At 37.2% G+C, this 21,785-nt stretch overlaps 1 non-coding gene and 1 pseudogene across 1 annotated transcript; one reads left to right on the forward strand and one right to left on the reverse strand.

Moving 5' to 3' along the window:
- The first annotated feature begins 704 nt into the window (after positions 1-704).
- Positions 705-1,160, forward strand: LOC109679422 (S-phase kinase-associated protein 1 pseudogene; annotated as a pseudogene).
- A 14,438-nt stretch (positions 1,161-15,598) lies between these two features.
- On the reverse strand, positions 15,599-15,762 carry LOC141417789 (U1 spliceosomal RNA). Its single transcript, XR_012442416.1, has one exon. It is a non-coding gene; the product is annotated as a U1 spliceosomal RNA (small nuclear RNA).
- Positions 15,763-21,785: the final 6,023 nt, after the last annotated feature.

Consider the following 21,785-nt stretch of genomic DNA (forward strand, 5'->3'; position numbering starts at 1 on the left):
CATAAAAATGAGTAAAGGATGATGATGAATATCTAAGATATTTTGAAGAAGAATAGATTTAGAGGACTTCCCTATAAAAATTAAGATTTAGTATAACACAAGATAGTTAAGAGAGAGTGGAATTGACAATAAATAAAAGACATGAAATTGAATAAAATATAGACTCTCTCCTATTTGGAAAAGTGTGACGTATGTCAGACTTGATATTACCAATAAGAAGGAATGTGATGTTCATTCACAAAATGATTCTGACACAACTAACTATGCAAATTGGGAAAACAACAAAACAAAAATATAGCCATTGCTCACAGTAGTATACAGAATAAAGTTCAAGTACATAAAAGACTTAAATGTGTGAAACTAATTATTAAGCTTTTGAAAAGAGTATATGCACAGCCTCATTTTAGGAAGGGATCCTTAAACACACACAGACCATAAAGGGAAAGATTACTAAAATTTAATGTCAAACAATTTTTAAGTACCCACATACCAATTTTAGAATGGGAGTTAACATTTGCAATACAAGTAACCAAATGTGGCATAATCAAAGAATAAAGCAAAGAATAGATCTGCGCTCAAATGGCGTAGTATGACTGTGTCACTGGAAGTGCTGGTGGCCTCGCCCTTGCCTTTTGCTTCTCCTTGTTTGGACTCCTCGCCCCTCCCATCTGCCTCCAGTCTGCAGTCTTCTTGAACCAGACACCATGCCATCAAGTAAGTTGCAGAGATTTGATGGAGCGATATTTGAAGTCAATGTAGAAATTGCCAAACAATTTGTGACCGTTAAGACCATGTTGACAGATTTGGGAATGGATGATGGAGAGGATGAGCCAGTTCCTCTACCAAATGTTAATGAAGCAATATTAAAAAAAGGTCACTCAGTGGTGCACCCATCACAAGGATGGCCTTCCTTTCTCCTGAAGGTGATGAGAACAAACAAAAGCAAACAGATGATATCCCTGTTGGAGACCAAGAATTCCTGAAAGTTGACCAAGGAACACTTTTTGAACTTACTCTGCCTGTAAATTACTTAGTCATCAAAGTTTTGCTTGTTGCCCATATGGTTAAGGGAAAAACTTCTGAGGGGAGTTGCAAATCCTTCAATATTAAAAGATGATTTCACTGAAGAGGAAGAAGCCCAGGTAGGCAAAGACAACTAGTGACGTGAAGAGAAGTGAAATGTGCCTGTCACTGTAACATTAAGTGTCAGGATTGACACTTAATTAAGGATTGTTCCAAATACTAGTTGCACTGCTCTGTTTACAATTGTCAATATTAGAGAAACAGTAGACAAATGCAGCCACACATCAATTGTATTAGCATAAAACTGTCCTTGTTGCATGTGTGGTTTGAATACAAATTCCAAACCTATGGCTGAATTTCTTCTAGTTTGAGCAAAAGCTTGTTTTTTGTTTACTCTGAATAAAAGTGAACTGTGAGTTCTCTGTAGAAAGTGGGATTTTGGGGTTATCCTTCTTTCTGAAAGCAATTTATACATAGTTCATTGTTCAGTTAACTTTAGTTAATGTTTTAAAAGTTGGCCTTGTAAGTAAAAACAACTTGAAAAAATAAAAGATGCTATGGGGTGCCACTGACCTGCCAGGGACTGCATTTCCTGGTCCTTACAGCAAAGAGAGGTCAGAAAATTTAAATGGATATGAAGTATGTAAGTTACAGGCTGAAATGGTTTTCAAGTGGGCCTGCTTTTCCCTTTATTTCTCTTGCCCCATTTACTATCTGAATGGAATTCTGGGATGGTAGTGTAAAAAATAGAAAATATACAATGGATTTTTCTGGATCCACTGAGATAATTGAGCTATTTCTCTTTCAATCATTAGCATTACCTTAACATATACTTTGACAATTTTTATCATCTAAAAAATTTATAGAACAAAAATTGAAAAGCAAAACTACCCAGCAGAAAATTTACATGGACTATGATATACAAGGAAAAGAAGAAGATGATTTTAAAGTCTCACTATAGTTAGGAGAATGAGAGTTCATGCAAGAAGATGCAATTCTGTAACCATCAGATGAGCACAGTTTGAAAATCTGTAATACCAAGTGAAGACCAGATTGAGGGGAATTGGGAATTCTTTTACTTTGCTGGAGAGACTGTTAACATTATTAAACTATTTCCAAGAGCAAATTAGAAAAACTGAGTAAAACTGACAAGGATTGTGACAATGAGACCCAGGCATACATGCCATTTTTTAATACCACAGAGAAACCCTTGTTCATGGTACAACAGATGTTCAGAAGAGAAAACTTAAAAATAAGCCATATTAACAAATACAAGAGTATAGATGAATATATTGTTACCTGTCACATAATATAATTTTGTATTGTAAGTAAATGAATAAACTTGCTTTACACATATCAATTTAGATAAATCTTACAAACTTAATATTTAGTCAGAACAAAACTTGTTAAAATATAATTTTAAAATCTTATGTATTGCTAAAGGCTACTAAAATACAATATTAAAAATTTAAAAATACCTACAGAATGATAGATACAAATTCAGAGTAGCAGTTGCCTCTGGGGAGGGAGGATGGAATGGGCTTATCTAGGAATATATAGAGGGCCTTAATAGTAGTTATGAATGACAAAGATCTAAGATACTGAGTTATACTGCACACAAAATGTGGAACAATATGAAAATTAGGTTTCCCTGATTTTATTTTTAAGCAGTGAGAAATCTTAGTGCAAACAATATGGTTATAAAACTTCAGCTCTTCTATGATTAGTTTTAGATGGTCATTTCTAAGCGCTTTAAAGCCTCTTAAGTGCTTTGGGCTATGGAGTGACACAGTGGATAATCATGCTGCATGAATCCTGACAGTGTTCTGTCCATGAATCCTGCTTCAGACACAGAAAGTATTTTTATTTGGATAGTTCAGCAGCTTCTTTTCACGAGTGTTTGTTTTACATAGAAGGAAGAGGACTGTAACTCTTTTAAATAGGTACTTGAAAAAAAAATTGGAAAATTCGAATAGTGGTCTGTCTCCTCATTACCTCCCAATGAAATCCAAGAGATTTCAATAGCTTCCTCTTCACAGAATTAAGAAAAGTTGGCCACAATTTTCTGTAAAATAATAGGAATTTTAATTGTCCTACATAGATAACAGATAATAATGGCTTTAGTTCAACTTTCTAGTTATCCTTTTTGACCTTTTAATTATCTCTATGACTTGAACCAATTGATAGAAAATATGTTATGTGATCCTATTGGCTATAAACTCAGCCAGCATTTTTTCAAACAATATCCAACAATAAATTTGATGAGTTTAATAATATCTCTACAGTAAACATCACATATCTCCTTCAATTTATGGAATACTCTTCCTTTTATCTTGTTTGCTATCAAAGATACTCAAACAAATTATTCTTACGTATTTCTAGAACTAAATGTTTCATTGTTGTTACTATTATTTTTAAAGTTAGAATTTAAGCACATCTACCATAGGCTCAATCACATGGTAATATATACTCCTGTCTTCCTGGTTGCTTATAAAAATAACTACAACCAACATTTATTGGTTATCTTCAATATTGCAGACTTTCTATTATCACATTGTATATGTCTTGTAGCAAAGCTTCTATAAGGGAATTGTTATTTCAATTTGCTAGATGAACAGAATAGGACTTAGAAAGGTTGAACTTCCTTCTCTAGCACACCATCATCGTTCAATGTTAGAAACAAGGTCTGAAGTGGAGACTTAATGGTTGGTTTTCCATATTTGATGGATATCCATGACCTGGAGAGCTGATAAAAGCACCTGTTCCTGAAATGGGGATTTGCATGCAGGGGAAGTTTCTAGGCAATGTACCTGGGACCAACCCCAAAAGGAAATAGAGAAGCAGGACTAGACAGAGGGAAGGTATGCTCTTTTATGCTTTTGTAAAAGGGGTCTCCACTATCCCAGCAGCAAGTGGGATCTTGGAAGACTCTTCTTGATTTTCTCACTGGAAAGAGGCAAGCCTTTACACCTTTACCTTGGCTCATCTTTAGAAGCGAGCTGCTCCAAGGAAGGCGGTTCTCTCTGATAACCATAGTCCCAGCCAAGAGACTCAGCTGGGAGCTGTCAGAGGCTAACACTCACAGCAGTTGGGGGAATGATTGTTTGGTCCTAAAGGCTTGATTTGAGTGACACTCTGCAGTAGATATATTGCTTTTTTATTTCAAGTCCTTGAATGATTGCAAAATAGTTGACCAGTAGACATTCAAGCAGGAACCCAGGGAATCCATGTCTAATGCTTTGAAAACTAAAGTGAACAACTGAGCACAGATCAGAAAGTTCACAAAATACTTTCAGTTTTGTTATTTTGTTTGAGTCTCAAAATGACCCTCTGAGGGGCTCCAGTTATAGGACAGGACATTGGACCTCAAAGAATGAAGTGCTAAATCACACACAGAGAAGATCCTCACTCTGACTCCACAGCCAATTTTGGTTCATCTGGACCCTGATGCTTTGTGTGCTTTATTCACATGTCCAAAAAGACGGTGGAAAAAACCCTTGATTTCCCTTCATCTCTCATATCTGGCAACATTTTAAACTTCCCAAAAAAGTACAAGCCCAGCACATCCACAGACTTTAAATGTCAAAAAGTTACAGAAACTCTGCATCACAAATGTCCGCTTTATAAGTCACTCTTAATAAGGGAGCATATTAAGTTATGCATTTCAGCATAAAATAAACCCATGAGTCTTGACAACCAATGATTCTTACCCACATGTTGTAATGGAAACAGATTAAATGTGGTATGAATGAAAACAAGGAAAAATTTTATTTTCAGCATCTCAAGATAAAGTGTCATAGACCACTTTTAAAACAGTAAAAGCAAAAGCAAAACAAAACAAAAACACCAAATGGGAGAGAAATAGAGGGAAAAAAACCCACTAAAATATTCTGACCACTCTTATTTTCCTGTATCCACCCACATTTTTCCTAAAATCTGAAGAATCTGCGCTGAGCTAACACTGGGAATATTCAGGAAATGATGTGGTTGTTATTGGGAGAACCACAAACAAGCAAAAAGCTTAAGAGACTTTTGTCTCTTCCACATACCAGGGCTTTCATTCCACAAAGGCAGAAAATAAGTATGTCTAAATTCTTTGCAAAACTGTGGCTATTTCCTTTATTTAATAGCAAGAATATTAGACAAATAATGTTTATAGGTGAAAATACTGTAATAGAGCTCTGCTTTCTAAGTTTGGTCATAGGGTGTAGCTAGAATATGGCAGGCTTTTTTTTTTTCCTCCCCCTTGGCAAAAGTCAAGAAAGTTTGATTCTAGCAGTTTTACGTTCTTGAATGAAAAGTTCTCAGTTTGGAGTTTCTGGGAATTCCAAAAGAAACTCTGCAATCTTTGATCAGAAGAAGGTCCCTGGGAGAGGTCATGGAGGAAATTTCTGAAACCGGAACACAGGTCCTTCTACAGGGAGTGAAGTCTGGAGGAATTTCAATTGCTAACACCATCAGCCCTTGTTTTACCTGGAGGCTACAAAGGAGGCTTGCAGCCTTTACTAAGGCTAGGAGGAAGAGGATAGGGCAAACTCAAGCTCAGGAAAAAAAGAAGAGAGGGTTGAAGCCTCATAGAGACTTCTCATATACTTTTTCAGATAATTCCTAGGAGAAGCTATAGACTAGGAATTTGCACTGTAAGAGCTCAGAAAACTTTGAGCCTCTGTTGACTGTGCCTGCATTCCTATAAGAATATTTAAGAAAACTCTGAAAGCACAGAGCCAGGGGGAAGGAAGTGGGAACGTGTACAGACTGGAGTCTACCCCTCAGTAGGCATTCCAGAGAGTGGAATCTAAGAGGGGAAAGAAAAGCAGTGTATATGAAGGAAAGTGTGACTGTGCAGTGAAAGCGGGAGGAATAAAGGCTGCGTCCTGTAGACGTTTCTGCGTCCACAGAAGAAAGGAAAAATTGAGCATTAATGCGAAAAGACGTTCTGGCATTGGGCAGTAAAAATTCCTAAGTGCTGATCAGCAACTCCCAAATGGATATCGCTACTCCTGTCTGCCTCCTCCTTCCTATAACAATCCCATAACATAAATCAGCCCGTGACATCCTAGGAATGCAGAACCCCCTGCGACCTGGGAGAAGTGGAGGAACCAGCTCTCTCGGCCAAACGACCAGGAGGTAGAGAAGGCCCGCGTGAGCCAAGAATGGATCTATAGGATTCCACCAGGAACAGTTGTTTTGGTTAGCGTGGAAACCTTACATATATATATCCCAACACTCCAACGCTTGGGGGGTGGGGGTACCCGGTTTCTGGACTCTGCTGTGTCTCTCCGCTTAGTCTTTGTCTAGCAATAAAGTTTCTTTGCTACCTGTAACTCCGGTGCTCCAGCCTCTCATTGCTGAGTGTTCTGAGAGCAAGAACCCTTTAGCATGTCTGTGGTAATGACATCTCGTGTCCATGACATTCCCATCTCTTTTTCACATATCTGTATTCTTATTCTCATTTCTGCCTCACCCGTATCTGTGGACTTAGCAAATGGAGAATAAACCATTTCCTTTTGATTTACATGCCTGAGAAAGGCATGACTACTCCTACATTCATTGTTCTCATTGGTGTCTCTTCATTTCTTCCCACTTGGCTTATTGAAATACTTTTCTTTCTCTGTACTCTGTTGTGTCATTTCCCTATTCATAAAATTCTGAGTTACTCTCTATTGTCACCCTAACAATCCGTGTGGACTTCAATGGTAATACCAAATTCCTATCTGCTGGGTCCTTATCTTCACATACTACTCCTGTGAGGCTGGGCCATGCCCCTTTAATAAGGGACAACTTGTCTTATCATACTCAGTGCTTTTATTATGTTGCTTCTTTTCTGGAAAGTCATTCCACGTCCATCTGTCCCAATGCAATAATCGCAAATACTTCATCCCCTACAGTATCCCTCCTGAAACCCCTCCTGTTAACTTCCATGGAACTTAATAAATAAATGTATTGTTTATTAATAGTAAAAGGACAATACCTCTTTACAGCTAGACATATGTGCAGGCCCACTATTGTAAGCAATTCCCTTCCCAGGGCTCTAGTACATAAGGTTCTTTGCTCAAGCAGGTTAACGTGTTGATGGTTATTTCTCCTGTGCTGGAGTGAGGCCTAATTACATATTGCTCCCTTTCAACAAAGAACTTCTCTTATTATCAGAAGTATTTCTCTCTCTGTCATACTTCTTGGCACTAAAAAGAAGCACAAATCATGTGTAAGGTACTGGAAGGGGAAAAATATATTATGACAGTTACTCCATCTTCCTCTACCTTGTACAAACTTCTTTCTCTTCATAGTTTCTAAAGAGAATCACCTAGGCATACAAATAAATGGAAATAGATACAAATAAATCCAGGTGCAGAGAGGTAGGTAGGGAGTATGCACTAATAATCTATGGGTCCCAGCTCATCAATCCAAAACAAACAAACAGTTCTAATGTTACCGGAATCAGTCTCTTCCCTCCCTTTAAAGTGGTTATATTACCTTAGCATATAAAAATCTTATACGAAAAATCTTAAGAGTTCCCAAACCAGTTCTATGCTTTTGAGTACTTAGGCCCAGCAGTGTTTAGGGCACTGTAAAAAGTATGGATTCTTCTGGTTGGAATAAATTTTCTGAATACATTTCCCTTTGATGTTGTGGCATATGGTCAGGAACCTTGATAAGATGAGTGATGGGTTAAGCCTGCTTAAAACTGGAAACTAATCTCAATAGGTATAACTAATGGTGGATCCACAGGAAGAAATATACTAAATGCAAGGCTTTCTTAAGAGTAAGTTTTATTCTAGTACTTGAAAGGCTTAGGCATTTATTGATAATCAATTGAGTATTTGACTGTGTGTTGTCCTAGTCCAGTTATATTTTTTCCCCAGAGAATACCTGGCAATACTTTATAATTATCAAAGGAGCCTGAGTGTTTCATGCCTACAATAGAGTAGTAGTCATATCCCCACTGGCAACACAGACAGACATCTGTAGTAAGCCTGTTGTGTCTTAGCACATTAACTTAAGCACTAAAGAAGTATTTTTTGAACATCAATCTGTGTCAGAATAATCTGGGAGTTGCTTTAAAATGCATTTCCTAGGTCACATTCCCAGGGAGCTTAATGTTGCTGATCTATGGTGAATGATTCATTGGCATTTTGAATAACTAGCCCAGGATATTCTTATGAAGGTGGTTTCTAAATAGCTGTAAACTAGTGTATCAACTGTAATTTTTGCAAGAAAATAGTTGCCCTGTAATGTAAAGGCATAAATCATAACAGCAAAATTAAGGCAGAACCATGTACTAAGGGGAGAGATACTAACTATCTGGAACCTTCTATCATCAGATAGTAATGATACATGTGGACATACTGTAAATGTACCTTGTAAAGAATTATACAAAACAATATGATTTTTATAAATAAGTGGGGTTTTGCTATTTATTGGATGCCTCTCACATAAGAACCTGGATTATTTTTGAGAATGATGATATGAAGGAAGAATTTCATATTGTGAAACACTTTAAAATCTTTAAATTACCTAATGTGGATTTTAAGAAATAAAATTTTCTACAACTATTTAGATACAAAATTTTCTATATTTTTGTTTTTCAAGAAGGAGAAAAGGACAAACATTTTTTGAATCCTGTTTGTGTTCCTAAAACTACCTAAATCCTTAAGGAAACAAGGGTGATTATTAATATTAATTTCTGTGTGCCCCATGTTGTTTTGGATAATATTAAAGAAAGATAAATGTAGTCAGATTCAGAGATGGAAGAAAATGAATTTCAGAAATATTTAGGTATTTGGTGAGTTCATGCAACATAAAGTGACAAAAATTATACTCAAACCTGGCTCTATAGTCCCTATTTCTCCCCTGCTTATCCAAGACAAAATCTGGTTGTGTAAAGGGAAGATATTATTATTGTTTGTATGATGTCTCTGTAAATAATCCTGCAGCTAACTGGAGTATGAAATACTGTAAATAAAAAAAAATATGGGTAAGTGTCAGCCCTCACTTATCTCTTTACATTTCACTTTCAGAAATATTGGTATTTAGATTTTTAGGGTGAATTTTTTTTCATGCTTAATCTCAGCCTAAAGGTGATTTTATATTCTGAAATATATAATTGAGAACAATGCATGAATGGAAAATAGGTTTTTTTCCATTTTTACTACAGCTTTTGGCTCTTTTTATATTTGGATAACTTGAATGGCCAAGTCTAAGAACTGAAATGCTGCATGTGTCAGGTTTTACTCAGAAAGAAAGTGCTGGCATATGTGTGATGGAAAACCTAAATGCCATGGTTGATGAGAAATTGAGAAAATGGCCTTCAATTATAAGTAACTTGAAAATTTGCATCGTAGGAACCTTGACGTGCATGTAGTGTGGCTTCACTACAATGTAGAACTGATTCATTTCCTGCAAGGTAATTAAATTTCCTTTGTTTGCCTTTTCCTTGGATATACTGATAGTTTTATCAAAACCATTTAAAATTATTTTTAATATTGATTTGCGATTTTAAACATTCAATTCAAAATAGTTTTGCCTTTTCTTCTTAATTGCTGTATTCTCTCTTCAAGTACCTTACTTCATACAGGTTTAAGTTTCATACTCCTAAACAAAACTGTAAAGCGTGTTTTGAGATTTGATTGTAGTGTTAATTGCCATATTGAAGATTTAAAAGTCTTTAGTCATCTTTCCATTACTGCAACAGAATACCTGAGATAATCAAGTTATAAAAAGGAGCTTATTTTGGCTCACAGTTTCAAAAGTTTCAGTTTGTGGTCAGGTGGCCCCACTGCATTTGGGACTATGGTGAGGCAGCACTTTGTGATGGAGCAAAGCTGCTCAGATCACCGTGAGGAAGTAAAAGAGAAAAAGAGGAAGAGACCACATTCCCAGTGAAGGAACACCCTCCAATTATGTAAAAACTCCCACTGGGTTCCATTTCTTCTTTTTGGCAGTGCTGCAATTTGAGCTCAGGGCCTCATCTTTCCTAAGCAGGTGCTCTACACTTGAGACAGGTCCCACTCCTATGGCCCATTTCTTGAAAGTTCCACCATCTTGCAGTGGCGGCACCACCACCTGGAGATCAAGCCTTTAACACATGGATTTTGGGGGAATGCTCAAGTTTCAAACTGTAGCACAGTCTAAATGTGCATATAGAAGAGAAAGTTTTCATAGTCACCTGAGGAAACTCTGGGAGAACTTAAAAGATGTGTTAAGAGTATTTATTATAGAAAAAAATCACAATATATTATTATATGGAAAAAGCAAGAAACAAAATTATTGAAGTTTTTATTGTAAAATATCTCAAATATACATAAAACAACATATAAAATAAAGTGCACAATTCTATCAAGTCTAAACATAATGCTTTTTTTCCCCTTCAATATTGGGAATTGAAACCAAGGCGTTGCAAATGCTAGGCAAGCACTCCACCACTTTAGGATGCCTCTCGCTCTTTTTTGCTTTAGGTTATTTTTTCAGATAGAGTCTCACCATTTTTGCCTGGATGCAATTTTATAGAGTAAAATTCCCTCTTTTTACCAGTTTTCACAGAGTTTGATAGTTGTTTGCAGCTCTGTGACCACTGCCACAATCCAGATGTAGATGTCCAACTATTTCTTCACACCACTTTGCAGTCAACCTTGTCCCCATCATCAACTCCTGGTGATTGCTGACCTGTTTCCTGTTACTCTTTTTGCCTTTTCCAGAATGGCATGTGAATGGAATCAGAGTGGGTATTTTCTCACAATAGGCTTTTCTTAATGTAATCTTTTGGGGATCCATCCATGTTGTTGCCTGTTGTCAACAGCTCATGCCTTTAATGGCTGAGTAGGATTCTGTGTGAATGGATGTACCACAGTCTCTTATCTCTCCTATGTATCCAGTAATGGGTATTGTTTTGAAATGTACTTCGGATTTTGTTTTTAATTCAAGTATGGGGAGGCCAGTAAATCAGGAGACATTGCCATTGAAAAGATAGTTTGTTTTAGTTTCCAAGGGAAGGGGGCATGCCTTTCATGCAATGCTACACAGGAAAGCACCAGAGTCAGTTAAGAGGCTGGAAGGCTGAGGCTTAACAGTGGATAGTGTGAAAAATCTTAGAAGGCTCTGGGCTAAAAGATGTCTTGGTACATGATCTTGGTTTGATTTAAGCAGGAAAATAGTGTCTCAGACTTGAGGAGCCTGATAAAGGCAGGTGGGTTGGGGGTATGGGTTTAGGATTGGTTGATTTGCATATCAAAGGCCCACTCCAAGGGAAGTTGTTCACTCTGAAAAACCTAGCTAGCTCTCTAAGGTGGGCTCTTACAGGTTCCAGAAGTTCCCACCAGCAAGAAGTGGGAGCAATTGTTGTTTCTCATTCATGGCAACACTTAAAATTGCCTTTAAAATTTTTTTTAGTTTTAGCCATTCAAAAATACAGTGACATGTCATTGTGATTTTAATTTGTATTTCCCTAATAACTAATGATGTTGAGCATCTTTTCATCAATTTATTTTCCATTTATATGTGTTTTTCACTTAAATGTCCCTTCAAATATTTTACTTGTTTTTAATTGCATTGCTTGTCTTCTTATTGTATGGTAAAGAATTCATGACATAGTCTGGATCCAATCCTTTACAAGACTTGTCCTATTTTAGCATTTTTTGATTACTAATGAATGCTTTTATTCAATGCATTATTCTTCCTTTATCTTTTGAAAACAGGATATGGCTTTCTCTAATCTCTTACTATCCCTGATTTTTGAATTGGCTTTAAATTCCTACAATAGGTATTTATTATGCTATTTTAATATTTTACTGAATTTATTCATTAATAGGTTATCTCAAGTTTCTACAACTATATTCATAAAGTTCATCTATAAGTATCTTTATGTACTTGCCCTTGTACATTCTTAATATCAATGTTATTCTAGTCAGAAGAAATAAATTTGTTTACATTAATTTTCTGAAATAGATTGTATTAAAGTAGCTATGTCTTACACACAATCAAATACATCAGGTCATATGTCAGTCCATTATTATTATTATTACATTTTTAGTCTTGCAAACATATCTCCAATATTATCTTGGTAAATATTTTCTCTTTTTTCTGCATTGGATACTCTGTAAGGTCTCTTTTCTTGCTCTTTTTTCTTTCTCTCTCCATTCCTCCCTCATTTGGTAGAACATATCTTCCAAAATCCTGAAAAAAGAGTCTTTCAGGAATACACCACTTTTGAGAATTCACGTCTGAAAATGTCCAGTCTTCACTTATATACCTGATTTGTTGTTGATTGGAAATAGGATTGTAAGTTGTAAACCGTTTCCTATTCATTTTGAAGGTAATTTCCCATTTCATTCTACCTTCTAAGACAGTTATTAAGAAAGGCGGCGATGCCATTTGATCCCTTTGGTATATGACCTAACTCTATCCTTCTACGCCTTCTTTCTTACCCCTATTAATCCCCGAAAATCACAATAGTGAATTTAATATCTTTGTCAATTTGTCAGGCAAAATATGCTGTCTCATTATTCATTGAAATCCTGGGGAAATTTCAATTTCAAGGCCAGGAGTTGCCTCCTCGACTCCTTTTTACACACCGAGGCAAGAAAATCTACAAACACTAATGTTTTCACCAAGTGGAGAAATCCACACTAGTTAAATTAGATCCATTTGTCAAATAGATGGAATTCTACTTACATTCACTTCATTTGTCAAATGAGACAGCTCTTGCTTACATGTGATTTTGCTCCTTACATTCATTTACTTCATGCCAAAGAGGAAAGTAGATAGTTTGGGCTAAATGCCTGAAAAAAAAAAAAAAAGATTTTAACAGATTTTCTATTGTAACATGCCAAAATACAAACTTTGTGTGAGTCAAATGATTGAATGAAAAATTGGAAAGTGTTGTTGGTAAAACTGATATGACCTTAAAGGAATCTATATTAGTATTGAGTTATTTCATGCATTAAAATGTTTTAAAGTTCAGAAAATTGTATTGAAGTGAAATTCATGATAAAGCACATGATTTTTAACCAATTAATCTTGAATAGAATAATAATGTCAACATATGAAAAAAAAGAATATAATAAGGATTTTAAGCAGAGTTAATTACAAATCACAATGCCCAAACAGGCTAGAAATACAAACCACAGGGTCATCTACCCAGAAATAACTATGTTTGCTCCTCCCATCCACTCCACATCATATCCATTCTCTCCATGTCCCACCCTGGGCTCCGGGTTCAGGGAGGCTGATCTATTTGGATGTCAGTCTTCCCTTCTGTTCAGGTTCTGGCTGGTTGTGTTCAACAAGAAGCACTGGCAGAAGATGACATGGCAGAGCTGAGGGAGAAATAGACCTATTTGTTGCTTACTCTCCCCAGCTCACTGCTGCTTGCTCCCAGCTGGCTGTAGTATAGTCCTGTATACTGAAGCACCTTGCTTCTCTTACACAGGTATGACTCCAAATTCTGTAACAGAATTCTTTCTTCTATTCCATTCTAACCAAAGGTTGCAATGGCTTTTTGTTCTTGACAGATCTTGGTGTGACACTATTTCTTTCACAGTCAAATCCTAAACACTTTAAGCATGTAATTCTTCCTCCAGAGACTCAAGATTTATCCAGCCCATACTCTAGCTTCATGTCTCACCATGTTCTGATTTGCATCTTTCACTCAAGCCACAAAGAACCACCTAAAGATACTTCAAAGCTGCCAAGCTTTAAGTACATCATTTCTCTTCATATCCAACTCATAGTTGTCATTAAAAATTTCCTTAAAATTCTTCTTCACTGGAGACTGTTGTCTAATCCTTGAGTGTGTCTTTAATGTCTGAAGTCATTGTTTTTCTGCATAGACCTGTTATTACCTTTTATAATTACTTATCAAACTTTAATTTACTGGGCTGCTGCTTGCATTGTACTGAAAGCTTCCTTGGAGCAGATGCTATGTCTTGGTAATCTTGTCTCCATAATCTACGATGAGTCTCTCTAAGATCAATAAACCTACAGAGATTCTAAGCACCGAAGCCAACTGGAAAGTTGAACTACTAATTGCAACAGTTGAACACAGGAAAAAGTAATATATTGATGAACAGAAGTCAAGAAGAAGGAGAGGACAAAGAGTATAAGAAGTTCATATAATTGATTTAGTAGAATTGTTGCCATTGTCTGAAATTAGAACGTGCAGAGACATCTTACAGAGATGCAGGTGGAAAAGGAGATGGATAATTGGGGGGAGGGGAAAGAAAGCAAGTTTTGATACAAAAATGGGCATTTGTTGTTTTTTTGTTCTTTATATGGTGCCAAGGATGGAAACCTGGGCCTTGCTCATGCTAGACAAGTGCTCTGGCACTGAGCTGCATCTCTAGCCCCCATTTTTCACTTTTAGCGATTGAAGCTAACAGACTGGCTGAGATTTCAGAGTGAAATAGTCTGGTGTGAGTTGTGTGAGAACAGGGATCTGGTCAAGGAGCCAACAAAGCAGAAACAATGATAAGAAAAGAGTCAAGAGAGAGAGAAAGTTTCATCTTTCTGTGCCAATGAGACATGGACAGAGGACTTTCCAGGAAGAGAGGTAAAGAGCAAAAGAATCAATCCAGGGATTTGTGATTATGAATCCCACTGAACATCTTTGGGACAGAAGATAGAGGAAGGAATGGGGAAGGAAATAGAGAAAGGACTTGCATAGAAATATTAAGGGAATGAAGACATTAGGAAGAAGCAATATTTTAAAATGAATAGGAAAGAAGTTGAAAAACCCCATCCACATTTCTTCAAATGATTTTCCCAAACGTGGTAGTTTGAATCTGGAATGTAACCCAAAGGTCCATGTATTAATGCCTTTTTCCCCAGCGTGGAACTATTGGGATGTAACAGAACTTTTAAGAAGGTGGGATGTGATGGGAGGTCTTTAGGTCATTGAGATTGGGCCCTTGAGGGCAGTAGTGGCACTCCAGCTCCTTTCTTTTGCTCTGAGCTAAGTGGTTTTGCTGAACGGTGTGCTCCTGCCATGATGTGCCACCAAAAGCCCAAAGCAATGGGGCTCACGTATCATGGACTGAAGCTCTAAAGCTGTGAGTCAAAATAAACCTTTTCTTGTTAAAAGCTGATTATTGCAGATATTTGTTACAGTAATAAAAAGCTGACTAACACACAAGAAGAGATAGGGATATCACTTTCAATTTGCTTCATGCTTTTAAATTACAATTTTTCCCTCCTGTATTTTGGATCATTGCCATTGGTAGCATATACACTTCAGGGCATGTATTTGGGTGATTCATTGTTTTCATAACTACCTTCAGCTGGCTTAGACTCTGCTTTATTCCATTGTATCAGCCCTACTGTAGAGGATACTCTTAAAGATTCAATGTATCCATCTTTTGATCTATTTAATGGGAGGAACTATTTATTTCACTCAGACATTTTTATGCCCCTTTCCAGTTTGTAGTTACCTTTATAGGGAAGGTAGAGTTACCTTTGTAGGGAAGGCGTTTAAGTAAAACCCCAAAGGTAAGGCATGGCACTGGGGAGTTCATTCCTACTTAAGGCATAGGAATTATATTTTTCCTGTTAGAAAATGCCCACCAAAGAAAGGATTATTATTTTGGGGGGGGGGGCGGGAATGCAGTCCCCCACTACCACAAATTATGCAGTCGAGTTTCCCACAGTTGGGGAAATCGCAGGGGTCAGCACATCTGGAGTGCAATGGATAAGCCTCGCCCTGGGAAAACCACCTTTGTGATCATGGTATCTCCCAAGCCAAGTAAGTAAAAGAAGAAAGGATTATTAACATGAAAAAGAACAGTCATATTTTCTTGATTCAAAAACAAGGAAGAGGAAATGCTCATTTCTTCCTAAGAAAGCTGTTGGCAAAATGAAGAACACTAAAATTTTTATTACATGTAAGCTCCAAGTTTACTTTGTTCCACTGGATAAGCATCTCTTAATTCCCTGCAGGAAAAGATAGACGAGGTGGACGCAGATCGAGCTATGCTGCCTTCTGAGGCAACAGAAAGCAGAGTAAGTTGATGTGATGCAGGATAAAATAACAGTGAGTGGACACACATGAAAGACACTGTGGCAGAGGCAGAACATGGGCCGGGTGTGCTTTCCATCAGAGTAAGGGAAGAAAAGGTGCTTCTTAAAACCAGTTTTCAAAAATCTGGTAGATACCTGTGGAAACTGAAGAGTTTGGTACTTTGCAAAAGGTGTGAAGGAGGAATAGACCTGGTGAGGAAGAGTCAGGACAGACTGGAGATATGTAGATGCTTCCTCCCTCTTATGTTTGCATTTGAAGCAAAGATTCTTCATGGGGAGCTCAGAATCATTTGTATTCTTGCTGTGGCACTAAGAATCTATACTGCACCTCAGCTTGTGCAATTCAAAGGACTCAAAGCCCAGCAATTCTTTTATGATAGTCCATGACAGAGATGAATGGAAGAGTACGACTTTACTGTTAACAGAGGGAGTTGATTCCTAAATTCTGGTAGGTATCCTATTACATTTTTTGAGCACAGAGATGCAAGTTTTAAAGTGTTTTGATATTTGAGTGTAGGCATAGAAATAAATATGGCTACTTTTTAATCCTTTAAAAATTTAGATTCAGTCGAAAAGCTTGAGTGGTAGATTCTCTAGAATTTGAAGAATAAGCACAAGGCCCGGAATTCAAAACCCCAGTACCACCAAAACATTTTTTAAAGTGTTGTCACCTGACATTCTGTGCTCTAATTTTCTGAATCTGAGTTTTATAAACATTCTCTTCTAAACAGTGAAGAGACTAGACTCATGCAAGAAGAAGGATTTTCTATGGGGTCTTTTTTTTTTTTTTTCGAGTCAAGGTCTTCCTATGTAGCCCAGGCTGGTCTCGAACTTTTGCTCCTGCTTCTACCTCCCAAGTGCTGGGATTACAGGTGTGTGCCATCATCCTGGCTCCCTGGCATCTTATACTGTATTTCTTCTCTGAGTGTAGAACTGTCAGCCCTTCATCCCCACCATCCCTGACCCCAGTATGTTTACACTCTTACTGTTGAATTTTAAATGGGGTTCATTGAAATGAGAAAATAAGCTCCCGATTTAATGTAGTTACCAGAACATTAAGAAATGATAGAACTCAGTATTGGACTAGCTTTGCCTATCTTACAGTATACACGGTCACGTGGAATGGCCTTTTCTTTCTACATAATACTTTACTACAAGCTTCTACAGCAAGCCCTTGTATCTAAGGCAGACTGGTAAAGAGATTTCCTAAAGGGGCTGAGAGAGTGTGTGCCGGTTCTACCTTGAGTTATACATCTCTGAGAAATGATAAAGAAGGAGCCCATGTACCTGTCAGGGTGGTGCAGAATCACGACTGTGTCCCCCACACATTCTTCATACCCGATACCCAAGGTAGAGAGGATTGTTTAGCTTTGTAGTACCATCCTACCACCAGCCTCAGTCAGTGTAGTTTTAAGGATTATTGATATCAGCCTTGATTGTAGAGCTGGCATGGGACCTAAACCTGGCTATGGCATCTTAGCCATAGCAATTGTTTTAGGGATGGGCAAGGGTCTTAATTGAAATTGAAATAATGCTATTTCTGGGCAATTACAGGGTCTGTTGAGAGAAACGTGTTATCTTTTCCTACTTAACTTGAAGGTTTGCGAATTCAAGTCTAGAGCTTGCAGCATTTATCTCCTCTGTTTCCTGAAGGGCCAAAAGATGAGGGGTTCATCACCAGCTGTTGGATCATCAGCTGCTCCTGCTGCGATGAGCCGTCCACAAATCTTTGTAACATGAACAGGTGCCTAGAAAAATGAGTGCATAAATTCCTTCTCTGAGTTTCTCCTTTAGGAAATACAAACTCTAAAATAGAGGTGAACCAGGCAATGCTCAAGAACTTAAACAAGTATATTACTTAGGATTCTCCAGAAAAACATGCTGAGGATTCTGTAGACATATAAAAAGGAATTTATTACGAAGATTGAATAACATGCATGGGCTCACTGGTGACAGGTTTGCTTGGACACAGCCCAGGGTCACCTGAATCTCATTCTCAAGGTAAGAGAAGTGTTCCAGTTTCTATCTAAAATGGCTCCTTGATATCCTAGCCAAATGTTCACAGCCCTGCCACCTGTTCAGCATGCACAAAGTTGCAGCTGCAATTAGGGAATCAGAAGGAAATGTTACAGACTAGATGCAGGTGACATATCTGTGGAATACAGCATGTCCTTTCATTCTCAAAGATATAAATTGGCACCATATATATGACACATATATATAACACATATATAACAAAAGTTAACTCAAAATGCATTATGGAGACTGTAGGTATGGCTCAAGCAGTAGAGCACCTGCTTTGCAAGCCCAAAGCCCTGAGTTCAAACCCCAGTACCACAAAAAAGTACAAATTGGATGGACATATTATTTATAATGCTCATTGTCTTTGATTTTCAATTTTATTTTCCCCTCCATTTTGGTAAATATCTGTGTCTCTAAAACTTTATAGAAATAGCCAGTTAAACATCCATATTTTAGGATCTACTTATAGATAACTGAGATTCAGTAGTTTTAAAGTAGAACCAGGCATCTGCATTTCCAACAAAGTTATTCCTGGATGGTTGATAGAACACATTATAAGAAAAGCATGGACTTTCCCAAGTCAGTCTGCAGGGGCCCCTAACATTCCCAGTGGCTATGGTGGTGGTAAGAATGGTAATCACCAGTCTGATGGAGACTCCACATACCTGAGGGAGAGGAGAGATGAAAATCTGGAAAGAGAGGGACTCAAACCAGCTGCTGAAGCTCATGCCACTCTTGTCTGGAGTGAATGACACCTCTGGACAGAATCCCAAAGTAACGTTGGCATATATGGGAATTTATTTATCACATAGAGTTTCTTTTTTCATTTTATTGTTTTTATATTTACTCACATGTGTATACAGTATTTGGGACACCTCCTTCCCACCTTCCTGGCAGATCCTGTTCTGCATTTTTATTCTCTAATTTTGTTGAAGAGAAAACATAAGAGATAATAAGAAAGACATAGCATTTTTGCTAGTTTGAGATAAAGATATCTATACAGAGAGATTCCTAGAAGTTGCTTCCATGCATATGTGTATTACAACCTGAATTCATTCATCTCTGCCAGTCTTCACTACTTCCTGGTCCCCTTCTCATAGTGGCCTCTGCCATTTTAAGATTACTATATTCGCTCCAATACAATAAGCACATCCATCACATTCAAGTTTTAGGCTTCCTTCCCTTTCCCTATTCCTCCCATGTGCATTCTCTCCTTAGTGTGTTACCCATTTCCAGCAATATTACTGCATTTGTTTTAGGTCTATAATCTGCATATGAGGGAGAAAATGTGAGTTTTGGCCTTCTGAACCTGGCTAACTTTGCTTAAGATGATGTTCTCCAGTTCCATCCATTTACTTACAAATGACAAAATTTCATTCTTCTTTGTGGCGGAGTAAAATTCCATTGTGTATAAATACCACATTTTCTTAACCCAATTGTCAGTAGTGGAGCATCTTGCCTGTTTCCATAGCTTGGCTATTGTGAATAGTGTTGCAATAAACATGGGTGTGCAGGTGCCTTTGTAATAACCTGAGTCACATTCTTTTGGGTATATCCCTAGGAGTTATTGTGGGATCATATGGCAGATCTATATTTAGTTTTTTAAGGAGCCTCCATATTGTTTTCCCACCTGCAGTGTATGAGGGCTCCTTTTTCCCTGCATCCTCACCAACATTTGTTGTTGTTTGTGTTTTTGATGGTAGCCATTCTAACAGGAGTGAGGTGGAATCTTAATGTAGTTTTGATTTGCATTTCTTTTATGGCCAGGGATGGTGAGAATTTTTTCATGTTTTTTTTTTTTCCATTTGGACTTTGTCATTGAAAAAGTTCTGTTTAGTTCAGTTACCCATTTCTTTATTGGGTCATTGATTTTTGGGGAGTTAATTTTTTGAGCTCCCTGTATATTCTGGTTATCAGTCCCTTGTCTAATGTATAGCTAGCAAAGATTTTTCTCCCATTCTGTGGGTGGATTCTTCAGTTTAGAGACCATTTCTTTTGTTGTGCAGAAAATTTTTAATTTCATGTAGTTCCATTTGTCCATCCTTTCTCATAGTTGCTGAGCTGCTGGAGTTCTACTGAGAAAGTCCTTGCCTAAACCTGTTGCTTCCAGTGTATTCCCTGCTCTTTCATGTGCTGACTTCAAGGTTTCAGGTCTGATATTAAGGTCCTTAAACTACTGTGAGTTGATTCTAGTACAGGATGCCAGACATGGATCTGGTTTCAGTTTTCTGCAGGCATATAACCATTTTTCCCAGCAACATTCGTTGAAGAGGTTGTCTTTTCTCCATCATATATTTTTGGTGTCTTTGTTAAAGATTAGGTGAGCATAGCTGCATGGATTCATGTCCTCTATTCTGTTCCACTTGTCTTTATATCTGTTTTTGTGTCTGTACCATCCTATTTTTACTGCTATGTCTCTGTAGTATAGTTTGTACTCAGGTATTGTGATACCTCCAGCATTGCTCATTTTACATTCCTTTTGATAGGAATTGCATTGAACATGTGTATTGCTTTTGGTAGTATAGCCATTTTTACCATGTTGGTTCTGCCAATCAACATAGATTGATCTTTCTACCTCTGTAGTCTTCTTCGATATCCTTGTAGAGGTCATTTACATCCTTTGTTAAGTTTATTCCTAGGTATTTGATTTTTTTTGAGGCTATTGTAAATGGAATTTTTCTTATATTCTTTCTCAATTCTTATATTCATTCTCAATTTGTTCATTGTTGGTGTATAGAAAGGCTACTGATTTTTGTTAAGTTGATTTTGTATCCTGCTACATTGCTAAAGATGTTTATGGTGTCTAGAAGTTTTGGGGTGGAGTGTTTTAGGTCTTTGATGTATAAGATTGTGTCATCTGCAAATAGGGATACTTTGACTATTTCTTTACTTATTTGTATTCATTTTATTTTTTCTTCTTGCCTTATTGCTCTGTCTAGGAATTCCAGGACTATGTTGAATAGGAGTGGGGAGAGTGGACACCCTTGTCTCATTCCTGACTTTAGGGGAAGTGGTTTCAGTTTTTTCCCCATTAAATATGATGATGGCTCTGTTTGTCATATATAGCCTTTACAATGTTGAGGTACATTCCCTCTATTCCTAGTTTTCTTAGAGCTTTAATCATGAAGTGGTGTTGGATCTTATCAAAGTCTTTTTCTGCATCTATTGAGATAATCAAGTAGTTTTTGTCTTTGCTTCTATTAATGTAGTGTATTACGTTTAATGATTTGCATATGTTGAACCATCCCTTCATTCCTGGGATGAACCTGATTTGGTCATGGTGAATGGACTTTCTGATATGTTGTTGGATTCTGTTTGCCATTATTTTATTGGGAATTTTTGCATCAGTGTTCATTAAGGGTATTGTCCTTAGTTCTCCTTTTTGGATGTGTCCTTGTCTGGTTTTGAGATGAATGCAATACCGGCTTCATAGAGTGAGTTAGGCAGTGTTCCTTCCTTTTCTATTTCATGGAAAAATTTAAGAAGTGTTGGTATTAGTTCTTCTTTAAATGTCTGGTAGAATTCAGCAGAGATCATCACATCTTGAACTTTTGTTTTTTGGGAGACTCTTTATTGTTACTTCTATTTCCTTATGTGTTAGATATGTTTAGGTGGTTAATATCCTCTTGGTTCAGTTTTGGATGGTCATAAATATCTAGAAATTTGTCCCTTTATTCAAGATTTTCCAATTTTATTGGAATGTAGTTTCTCAAAGTAGTCTCTGATGATTCCCT

The sequence above is a fragment of the Castor canadensis genome, chromosome 15 (genome assembly GCF_047511655.1).
Source record: "Castor canadensis chromosome 15, mCasCan1.hap1v2, whole genome shotgun sequence".
Taxonomy (NCBI): domain Eukaryota; kingdom Metazoa; phylum Chordata; class Mammalia; order Rodentia; family Castoridae; genus Castor; species Castor canadensis.